Below are 11,755 nucleotides of genomic sequence, written 5' to 3' on the forward strand. Positions count from 1 at the left end.
TGTGGATGAGCAGAAAATCATTTGTATAGTGAAGAAAAACCTAGTCAACGATCAAGAGAAGACTTCATGACCATAACTTCAGAGGATTTACCACAAGATGCAAACCCCTGGTAAACCTCAAAAACAGAAAGGCCAGGCTGCAGTTCACAAAAGCTGAGGCTTGGCACTCGTAGTATCCAGAATTTTATTTCAAATTGAATGTGCTGCAGCTCAGAGCCTGAAGAACAAAAAAAATGTGTAAATGTCCAAATACTTCCGGTCTCGACTAGATTAAGCTAAGTATAAAAGGAATTGGCAGGTGAAGTTAATATCCCCTCATTATAAGAACGAATTTAATTAATCTTACAGTTATAGACAGGTGAAAGCACCTCATATATGCAGATTTAGGTTTAATCAGCCAGAAAGCCAATGGAACATTGAAAACAGGCTCAGAGCAGCGTCAGGGGGCCCTCCTCCGCACTGACACCCATCCAGCTGGGTGTCAGTGCATGTTGGGATCTGGACAGGGGGTAGGAATTAATTCTAATTAATGACTTGATTAGAATGCCATCTCATATATTACAATAAGGTGTGCGCACACACACGTACGCACAAAACAGAGAATGGGGACAAACGGTGCACACAGACAGCACAGCACAACACAACACAACCACACAGGAATATAAACACACACCACGCACCTTACACACCCCCATTCTCAACAACATGGACTGCCTGACAGGTTAGCACAGGCAGCGTGTCAGATTCTCACTCTATAGTTCTGCCTTTACACTTTGATGTAAAAGTTTTCTTCCCAATTTGAAATAATTACCGCGTCAACTTGTAAGAATTCAAGTCACTCACTGCCACTTGCAAAATGTAACATGTTTTTACAAAACCACTCAAGAGAGTCTGCTATAAGTTCCACTAAATTGTTCTACAAAAAGGTGGAGACATTACAATAACCTTTGCCCTATAAACATAGGCTTGGACGCATTTCTCCTATTTTCAAGTTTGCATTCGTACAACCACTCGGAATAGCAGAAGCTAGATGAGTCAACCGGTTATTTATTACTTTGAGCTATTTCCACTCTTCTGCTTTCTTGCTAACTGGATTTCATGAGCTCTCAATCATGGTGCATGTTCAGGTCTTACAACTGGCTCATGTTGGCTGAAGGTGTGTCTTGTGCAGACAGCTTATAGCTGGTCGTTTTTTTTTTTTGTTTGTTTTAAAAACAAAAAAGATATACTGTAGGTGATAACCGGATTTCATCCAAATGTTGCAGATTTTTAAGCCAGTTAGCAACAAGTTTGAAAAGGAAAATTTGAATCAGGTTTTTCCATCAAGCTGTATTTTCCAAATTTCTCAAGCCAATGTAACATATGACTTTTCTGTGAAGCATGGTATGTCCCACCTAAGATAAAATGAATGTTTTTTTAATGAATAACTCTCTGTGCTTTTGTTGGCTACAATTTTTAAATTTTTTTCGTTATGAGCTTCCTGGTAAAGTTGTTGTATCTGGTTTGGCTTTGTTACATGTCACCCCCCCATTTTTGCCCATGTTTTCTGTCACGCTACACTGTTAACTTTCTATTGCAGACAAAATGGTAGAAGAATACACTGATATTAATGGTCTGTTTTTGGGGACGTTAAAGAAGACTTAAGTTATTGAACCTTTTATACAGTTACTTTGAAGTCAACGGAAAATGTTTGTTTTCAGTCTTACAGAATATTTCTACCTCTTCACATTCACTTAGTACAGCCACAACCATTGACTGTCGGCTGCTGAGCAGCTCCACCAGAGGAGGATAAAGGTGATAGCATTTTGGACAGAAGTTATTAAAGGAGTGGAGAGTGTTATTCACTTCTCAGTGTATTCAGTTCATTCATCATATTCTTATTCATAGTCCTTAAACTTGAACTGGCAACTCTGGGGTAACAAGCCTGTCTCTCTTCCCCACTACCATTTTCTCCAACATTACAGTTTTGCTGTTTCAGTGTTTACAAGCCGTTGTTGTGTACCATGACCTTTATGACCTTTGCCATGCATCTGACCCAGTAAGCAACATGAAGCTGAAAATGAGATCCAATTTTTTGAGATTGTTGTGGGATAACATATCAGTGATTAAAATTTTAATGGAATTCTGCACTGTGCAATCTATACAACCTGGAACACCACAACCCGCATACCAATGTGGGTTTTCACAGTGTGATGATTTTTTAAAAGCTGCATGCACTTAAGTAAACATGATGATGATGCCTTTAAAGCTGCATTCTGCACTTAAGTAAACGATCATCCATCAAACTTGTTGAGTGACACTGACAATATTTGCATACAGCCACACTAATGGGTACACAGCAGTACATTACACTGCATACCGGGAATTTGTGACTTCAGAGCATGTTCCTGTTTTTTTTTTAATTTCAGTGTTTTTAGGTTGTCATAAAAAACAATGCTTTCAGAAGCTTCTGGAGTGGAGAGAGAGGCTCACTCAACTGGAAAATGTCACATATATTGAATGAAAGTGGTTTGCTATGACTGCGCAAGATAACAATTTTATCTTTGCAGTTACAGCAGCACAATGTTTCCCCTGAAGTATATTACAATAGTGAGATTTGGGATCAACTCGTATCTGTCAACTTGTAAATCTGGACCAGAAGTCACAGAGGCATTTGAAATACCCTCTAATACAGTAAGAGGTGTTTACTATGGTGGCCCAGGAGTAGAAAGCACAAATAAACAAAACCGAAAACACAACAGCAACTGTGCAGCTGTTGCTATTGGAAACTGAGTGCAACAAAGAGAGATGGTGAGTATAAAAAGTCTGACTGTCAAACACTTGATGAATGATCATATAGGGTTCAGTGAACTCCTGAACCCTGCAGACACTGGAGGCTCTGCTGGTGGAGAATGTCAGCGACTAAAATGCACTTTCAAGACCCAAAACAAGACAAAGCCAGCTAATCTGATCTAAACTGATGGCATTACCTGTAAATACCACCCGTAGCTTTTCCTCTACCACCATCATCGGGTCAAAGTTTATAAAATAAATACTTTGGTTTAAGACAAAATACCCGGAAAACTGTGATAATCAGCAAGTGCTTGCTAATATGCTAAACGATGACAGTGAATATGGTAGACATTATACCTACTAAACAGCAACAACTCTGTGAAAACCACCACGAGGAGAACAACAGTTTTATCTTAAAGTAGCCTGTGTACTGTAGGTGTGTGACTGAGGATATGGTAACACTTTATGCCACAGAAAGGAAATTAATGCTCTCCTAGAAATGATCTGGGCTATATACTGTATGATCATCATTTAGAATGCCTGAATCCAGATGAATAAACTCAATTTCCCTTACTGCACGACCATTTCAATTACTGTAGGTACATAGGAGAAACAGGGATTGTGTGGGTCTGCTGACAAGACCAGACTACACAAGTGTTTACTGCATATCACCCTCTTAAAGTAAAGCTGATGATACATCTTTGTTAACAGAAGTATTTGTTTTGGACCCTGTGTTTGCTGTTGCATTTTCCAGATTCAATCTATTCCTGCTATTATTGAGTGTTGTCATCGGTGTTAAATACCAGCATCAGACCAGAATGATTACCAGACTAATAAATGAGTCGCACACGATATTGGTTGTCATGGAGTGGTCATTTGGTTGATATATTTAAAACAGCATGTTTGTTTGGTCTGCTCCAAAGAATAAATATCTAATTTCTCCACGGTCACAGTGAGAGGAGTATATACATGTGGCGTATACATCCATGGCCACGGCCCACTAGATGTTGTTTCTGATGTGGTATGCATACGTGCATGTGTTGGAGCTGACTGTAATTATTCCCAGCTGTTCACTGCCAAGAGGCATAAAGAGGAACAAGTAGCACCAGGAGCCCGTTAATTCATCTCTGTAGGTGTGAAAAAAAGCTGCCTGGCTCTAAAGATCCCCCTCTCCGTCTGTGTTCCTGCTGCTGTCCACACTGAAGGATTAGGTTAATTTGTTACAAGGTGCAGGGCTAAATGTCAGCATCAGACTAGACACGGGGGGCCATGCACCAGACTAATGAATGACCAGTGTCCTCCCACACATTATTGGTGTGACACACTGTCAGTGTGTTCTCGTGTGTGTGTGTGTGTGTGTGTGTGTGTGTGTGTGTGTGTGTGTGTGTGTGTGAGAGAGAGAGAGAAAGAGATTTTATGTGTCTACAAAGTGGGAAAAGCATTTAATTGGAATTTAGATGACTGACAACTACACTGCCATGTGGGTGACCTGCTCAGGGCTTTGTTGGTAGGGAGGCAACCAAATGCAGATGTGCCTCTGGATAAGTTTAATTTACATTTGTGCAGAGTGACAGTTTGGTCATGTCAGGTCAGGAAGTAATACTGCACATTTTTGTTGTGTGATCCACATCAGTAACAGCTGTGACTCAGTTATACCGCCTCAATTTTACAAAAAATGACATGTAAACATAAGGATGTGTTACATTATTAATTGGGTTGCCTTAAGTCTGTTTTATTTCATATTGATAAATATGGCTGCATTTAAACAAGCCATTGACAATAAACTCCCAAAATTGTGAATGCAACAATAGTTTCTTTAAATTGTTTATAGTATTGTATCAAATAATAACTCTTATTTTACATGCTAACCGAGAAAAGGTTACGTTTTATTTCATAATTATTATTTTTTTGAGCTAAAAAATAATCTACTCCGTGACTCAAACCTCATCTAACTAAAGCTTTTACAATCATAATTCTGCTTATTTACATTTTATTGCCCAAACAGAAATGTGATATTACTGAGCTACGTGTTTTTGGCCCCAGAGCATGCTTTTAATTTAATAATTTAGTGGTTGCGTTATGACCATTATTTCTTATAAGTGGTCCATTATTAGGGGTTTAATGGGTGGGAGGTGAAAGCATATTGTGTGTGTGTGTGTGTGTGTGTGTGTGTGTGTGTGTGTGTGTGTGTGTGTGTGTGTGTGTGTGTGTGTGTGTGTATTTGCTAGCTTTGTTGGTACAAATATTCCCACATGAATATAAAACATTACACTGTCAGGTTTCTGTGTGCCCCTGGTCAAAATTTCTGTTACTGTGAATAGTTCAGTGAGTAGAGGATGAACTGATCTCCAAAAGGTATACAATTAAAGGTGAAACATTCTTTTAAGACGGATAAGTGGTTTTTTTTGGGCACCCCAAGAGATTTTAACTCTCAGATAACTTATCAAGGTCTCAGATCTTAATTAGCTTGTTAGGGCTATGGCTTGTTCACAGTCATCATTAAGAAAGGCCAGGTGATGCAAATTTCAAAGCTTTATAAATACTCTGACTCCACAAACCTTGTCCCAACAATCAGCAGCCATGGGCTCCTGTAAGCAGCTGCCTAGCACTCTGAAAATTAAAATAACTGATGCCCACAAAGCCGGGGAAGGCTATAAGAAGATTGCAAAGCGTTTTCCGGTAACCGTTTCTTCTGTTCGTAATGTAATTAAGAAATGGCAGTTAACAGGAATGGTGGAGGTCAAGTTAAGGTTTGGAAGACCAAGAAAACTTTCCAAGAGAACTGCTTGTAGGATTGTTAGAAAGCCAAATGAAAACTGCTGTTTGACTATGAAAGACCTCCAGGAAGATTTCGCAGACTCTGGAGTGGTGGTGCACCGTTCTACTGTGCAGTGACACCTGCACAAATATGACCTTCATGGAAGAATCATCAGAAGAAAACCTTTCCTTCGTCCTCACCACAAAATTCAGCATCAGAAGTCTGCAAAGGTAGTATACTTTTCTGTAATTGATTCTGCTTCAGTCCTCCAGCCTTTTGAGTCAAAGTGCTGTCGAGCTGATAAAAAGCTAAGAGAAAATGTGAAGTCTGTTCTGCAGAGAGATTAGTTTGTTCGGCTGCATGGATGTGTTCTTTTTTCCTTGATGTACTTTTTGCTTTTACCACTTTTTAATGAGATAATTATTCAGTTTGAATAATGATCTTCCCTAACAAAATCAGTTACTCACGCTCTGGACCAACAACACAAGTGCAATCTCTGGCTGCAACTCGGACAACTTAAACTAAAAAACAACTTTTGCCTCAGGAAGGTGCAGAAAGAAGATAACACTCAACAGACTACAGATAAGAATTTAAGTTGTACCTGTTTGCCGGTGGAGTGAAATCTTGTAGTACACTTATCGTGGATTAATGCTTTTGTGTCACTGTGTTATGACGGTCCTGCTGTAAGTGTCTCCGGTGTAACAACTGATTTATATATTTCACCATCGTATATAACTTATTGGTCGTAGCTACACCATTGCTGATGGTCATCCTTTCGGTCACATAATGTGTCTAGTATTATGGAATGGGAAGATTAATCTCTACTGATTTTAAAAAATGGCAGAAGAAAATATTTGATAAATCAGTTCTGTTGAAAGGCTGTAGTCCACGATGAGAATGTATGTGATATATCAAACTAGACAGCGGAATAAATAAATACCAGGAAAGAACTGAATTAAAGCAGCGGAACACTGTCTGCTTCTGTAACCATGTCCTGTACAGTCATATAAGGCCAGCTGTCTGCCTTACTCTCTTCTGCTCTCTCGACATCTGTTTGCTCATGTGGTTCAGTGTGAACAGCTGAATAGTAGAAGTGAAAGTCAAGGAGAAAAAAAAAACAAGCTGGAGATGGGCAGAGATGACTGACCGTCACGCAGATCAGCTCAAAATTTGACTCTGCTCTGTCTGATCTCAAATTTGTACTTATGATCATGCAGTAAAACACACACACTGTATACTCTACCAGTCTGGTGAACCAGGAGGCAGAGTTAATGTGAATGAAATAGCCAAAAGATAAACAATAAGACTGTGTTTGCTTAAACTTTAATGAAGGCAAATTTTTTTTGGCATGAATTTAGATGTAAAGAAACATTTACTTAATATCACCCAGATTTTTACTTGTAATAACATAACCTTAAGCCCAAAAGATCACTCACACTGCAACTGACTGTTGATGGGTGAATCTGTTGGACTGATTCTGTGCAGTGTGAGAGACTGACTGCATCTACAGCATTTGAAACGTCCGTTACTATGGTAAATTGGGAAAGTCAGAACTTAAACAGGATGTGGTGTGACGAAACTAAGCCACGTTTGTTCAAGGTAAGTGTAGCTTTGTCCTACTGGACTATGATGATGCTTCATCATGACCAACAAAACTACACAGAGAGCAATCCAGTATTTCTAGGAATTAACTTTATATTGGACGATTCTGTACCGCACATTTTACATTCACTACCAGAGGAGGAAGTAGTGTGCCCTTTATGCAGCAGGGCAGAGGGTGGCGGTGGATGTACGTTTGGCATGTCCTGCAATTAACACCATGCTGTACTTACTGGTATTGCAGAAAGCAATTGTTTTGCTGACAGCGGATTTAAGGAAATCTTGTCATTGAACTTAATCCGGGGTTTTGCAGAATTGTCCAATATCTACATTCCTGTCTGGCGATAGGGCTCATAAGACTCAGGATGTCTTTAACAGCTTTTTTTGTCTCATCAAGTTGAGATCACAACCTGACAACCCGACACAAAACATTAGGACACATCTGGCCTCCTTAGGAGGCTGTAAATGGTCCACAGTTTTGGAGCTTGATTCATGAGATGCAGCAAGCTGGAAATATAAGCAACATGCCGAATAAATATTGGAAGACAAATCTATGTAAGGACAAACAACTGTACTAAAGGCTCATTGGAGGAAAGATTGCTCCCATATGCTCAACTACATGATCAAATGAAATATTTGAACATTTTCGAAGCAGAAAGCCTCCGTGGGAAATACTGTCAGGGACACGAATAGCAGGTTCAGCTTATAATGTGATCAACTTTAATTATGAGACATGGTAAATCAGATCCACAACAAAAAATGGTGGGAGGACTGAGCTCACACAGCTGTGACTGTTGCTATGAACTTACTTAAGCCTGCTACTAATAATAATGATAATAATAATGTGTTTTTTTTTCTGGTTGTGGAGTAGTAGCGAGAATAAGAGCTGGTGGGAAGAAACCAAACAAGTTATTTTAAGGTGCGTGTTGGTGGAACAGAGCAACATGAGCACGCCATCCAGACCATTTGCAACAGCTTCTTCCTTCCTTGTTGGTGAAAATAATTTTGTGTTATGGTGGTTCAGGTAAAATATTAATAGCTTCCATTCAGCAGGAAGTCCTCAAAGCAGCAGGAGAAGCAGGAGTAAGAGTAGGGAAGAGGATACATAAATAAACACCAAACCACTCTGGACACTCCCCACTCAGGGTTCAGTCTTTGCAACGCTTTCCACACAAGTTCTTCCAATCAGTAAAGGAGCTTAAGTTGAAGTTGGTTAGACCGGGGCCAGGTAATGCTGTCTGTGCATGAGAAGCAAGCGCTTGCTTCCTTCTGTAATGCAGAATGAGTTACTGGACAAGCTGATCAAACATCTATTCATTTACACCGATCGGCCGCAACATTAAAACCAGTTGCCAGTTTTAATGTTGTGGCTGATTGCTGTATGTTTTCAGGTCAGGGTAACAATGAAGTTCTGTTCTGACTTTGACTCATGTTTTCATGCCACTAATTTTGCTCCCCGGATTTTATTTCTTACAAGTGGGTAGATTATACTGTAATTTTCATATTTTATTCAGATTGTATATCAATTTTGTAGTCTTAATTAAGTGATGAATCAACAAAACATTGGTACATTAAATCCTTCTTATGATGAGAACTAAGAAGTTTCTTTGTCTCCTACAAATACGATGTGTGTTTGTGGAGGACCGCATTGGTTAAATGTAACTAAATGTAAACTAAAAAGATATAAAGGAGCTACAGTACAGTTACAGTAGGACTATCCTGTGCTATACAATAGTAATGATGACTACTTATGTAGTTCTCTGTATGTAACACGTTCAATCAAAGTTTCACATCCAAGCAACAGCGACCATTTGTAACACTGGAATTTCAACTTCACTACTTTCTCTTTCAGCTAATTTGCTTTGTTTAAAAGATATTAGCAGAAGTAACCTTAATATGTCCTCTGACAGGGTCTTTGCTATTTTTTCCTCTAAACTTTATTCATAGTTAGACCTTTCACGTACTTAATTTGCAAACTTTAGCATAAAAAAAAAAAAACTTAGCCTCTACTTGTGGCTCAGGGTGGAGCCTGCCCTCGAAAACACACAGTGTGATACCAGCCATCAAGAATGTAACAGCCCCCGGACCTTCAAATACTCCTTTGCAGGAAGATCTATTCAGTGCTACAGCCTGCTCAAGGATAAACAACACAACTCATCAAACAGCAATAATTCATTTTATTTTCCATGCTCAAATAGGCAAAACTTTTTGACAAGATACGTCTTTTAATAAGTGTACTTTTGTGCAACTCAGTGAAAAGACAATGCTACTAACTTTTACAGACAGATGATAGCATTTCCAGTGAACTTGAGCTACCCCTTGAACTTTGGATATACATCTATGTATCATCTTATTCCTTTAAGGAGACAACACTGGCACTTTAACTGTGATGTGTAGGTACTGTGGTAGTAGACTGTAGTCATGATAGTTACATAAAGATCATTATTACAACCACTGAAACATTCAGAAAACATCTTCCATGTGGTCCACATTAAAGATAATAAGTATGGACCTTCTTTGGTTGTAATTATTATGGAGGATGCTTAGGATTCAGAAAAAAATAACAAGAGAGTATAGAATGGAAATAATAGTTATTTTTCTATCAAAGCTGGGTCAATACATTTTTTGTTTAAGAAAAAAACATGCTGAAAAAATTTCTTGATGCCAATTCCCTTGATAACCTGGACTGAAAAGTGAGGCTGGTAAATGTGTGTGCTGTCTTGTTAATTAGTCAAGGCGGTCCTTTTAACTCAAAACCATCACGTGTGTCTGGCTCAATGAAGAAAACAAATGAGGTGACCTGAGTGGAAACTACTGTGTGAACAAAAAAAAAAAAAAAGCCTTTTCTTCCAAATGAATTGTCACAAAACATAAAACTCAGACCTTTTCCTCTTACTGCTGTTTGACCAGCGATGAACTTTCGTCTGTTCTGTATGATTCAGACTTGTTTCGTGTTTATCGACGACAATAGAGATGTGTCAAAAAGCCTGAAAATCTAACTCTGTGTGAATGCAGCCTCACTGTAGGAAGCCGTTGGTAACTTTAGCACAAATAAATAAAAAAAACCTTAACCAACTGAGTAATGTTTACCTTCAACCAACCAGCTAAGGGCTTCACAAGTTACAGTCAAACAGGGACCAAGTTGACACCTCAAAACCCCCTTTTCTAATCAAGGCCAAACATAAAGGATCGCTGTTACATGCTAGTAAATTTAAAATCAAGCCTACTCTTTTTTGTGAATTAGCTCTTTTCTGCAGCCAGCTGAGCATGAGCTGCATCGACCAATTAATTCAAACTGGATTATTAGATATTTGGCCCTGAAATGGCAAATATGCCAATAAGAATAACGATATGATGCAAACATGTTTTTATAGCAGTGGTGTAAGTACAGTATTAAATGTATCATTAAGAAGTAGCAGTGCAGTAGTGTGCAGCCACACGAAGACACAACTTCAGCTTCAAGAAAGATTAGGTGTTTGGTCGCAATTTCCAACTTCACATCAAACCAAACAAAGTTCAATAGCATATTAACTTCACATTATTCACTTACGGCAAGTGTGTATCTCCAAACTTACAACCACACTGGATTATACATTGTAAGAAGTTCTAAGGCAATTTTATCTACTCTACATCTTGGCAAGCCTATTTGAATGTGTACATACAACTCTTTGCCCTAGAAATTACACATCTAATTCATTTTTCCAAATGTATTTTGAGACCAACGTAATAGCTACCTGGATTATGTTCAGTGCAACTTTTATTTCAAGTGTAGTAAGACAAGTAACATGTTGTGGGGAGGAGGTCAGGGTGGATAGATGGTGTATAAAGTGCAGGACTTTGACACCGTAGACTGGGGTTTTGAATCCTAAATCCTGTGAGTGTTCAGATTTAGGCAACAAAACCACTTTAGTTAAAGTTGGGGGAAAATCGTGGATTCGGTTAAATGTTAATAAAGAAAAACATGAAATACTTATCTTGTGTTTCAAGTCACAAGGTTGTGTATCCTGAAGCATGTCCTGTGTCAACATTTTTCGATGTAGCAGATTGGTTCCTTAAAATAATTTCCTCATGCTAATGAAAATAATAAAAAAACCTAATACAGGTGTCATTATGTGTCTCAAAGGATGCACATTAGTAGTACATAAATGTAACTTCTAGGGGACTGGGTTGCTATACTTAACAATAAACCTGAGCTATCCTCTTGATATGGCAGAGCCCCTGCATTAGCATTCATTTTTAAAATCAACTCACAGTGGATAATGCTTTGCATTTTCTCATCTGGACTTGAGTTCAAATGGGGAGTCAAAGTTAAAGCTCTGATAAAGAAATTAAGAAAATGTCTACAATGAGCATTACAGACAACACCTCTTCTGCTGGACACATCATGAAGGTTGAGTGAGCACTTGTGGTCATAAGGGGATATGCAGGGTATAAATTCTTATTCTACAGGCTTATATTCAAAATAAGTCTTTTTTAGTCTAAAACCTCAGAGTATGTCCAGTTCTATATACAGCTAAGACAAACACGTACTGCTTTCAGATGGCAAAAAAAAAATGGTGTCGTACAGTATTTAGCCCTGCAGGTTTTTTGGCAACAGTAGCGCTTGTATGATAGGACCAGTAGTTG

The sequence above is a fragment of the Xiphias gladius genome, chromosome 1, assembly GCF_016859285.1.
Source record: "Xiphias gladius isolate SHS-SW01 ecotype Sanya breed wild chromosome 1, ASM1685928v1, whole genome shotgun sequence".
NCBI classification, from domain to species: domain Eukaryota; kingdom Metazoa; phylum Chordata; class Actinopteri; order Istiophoriformes; family Xiphiidae; genus Xiphias; species Xiphias gladius.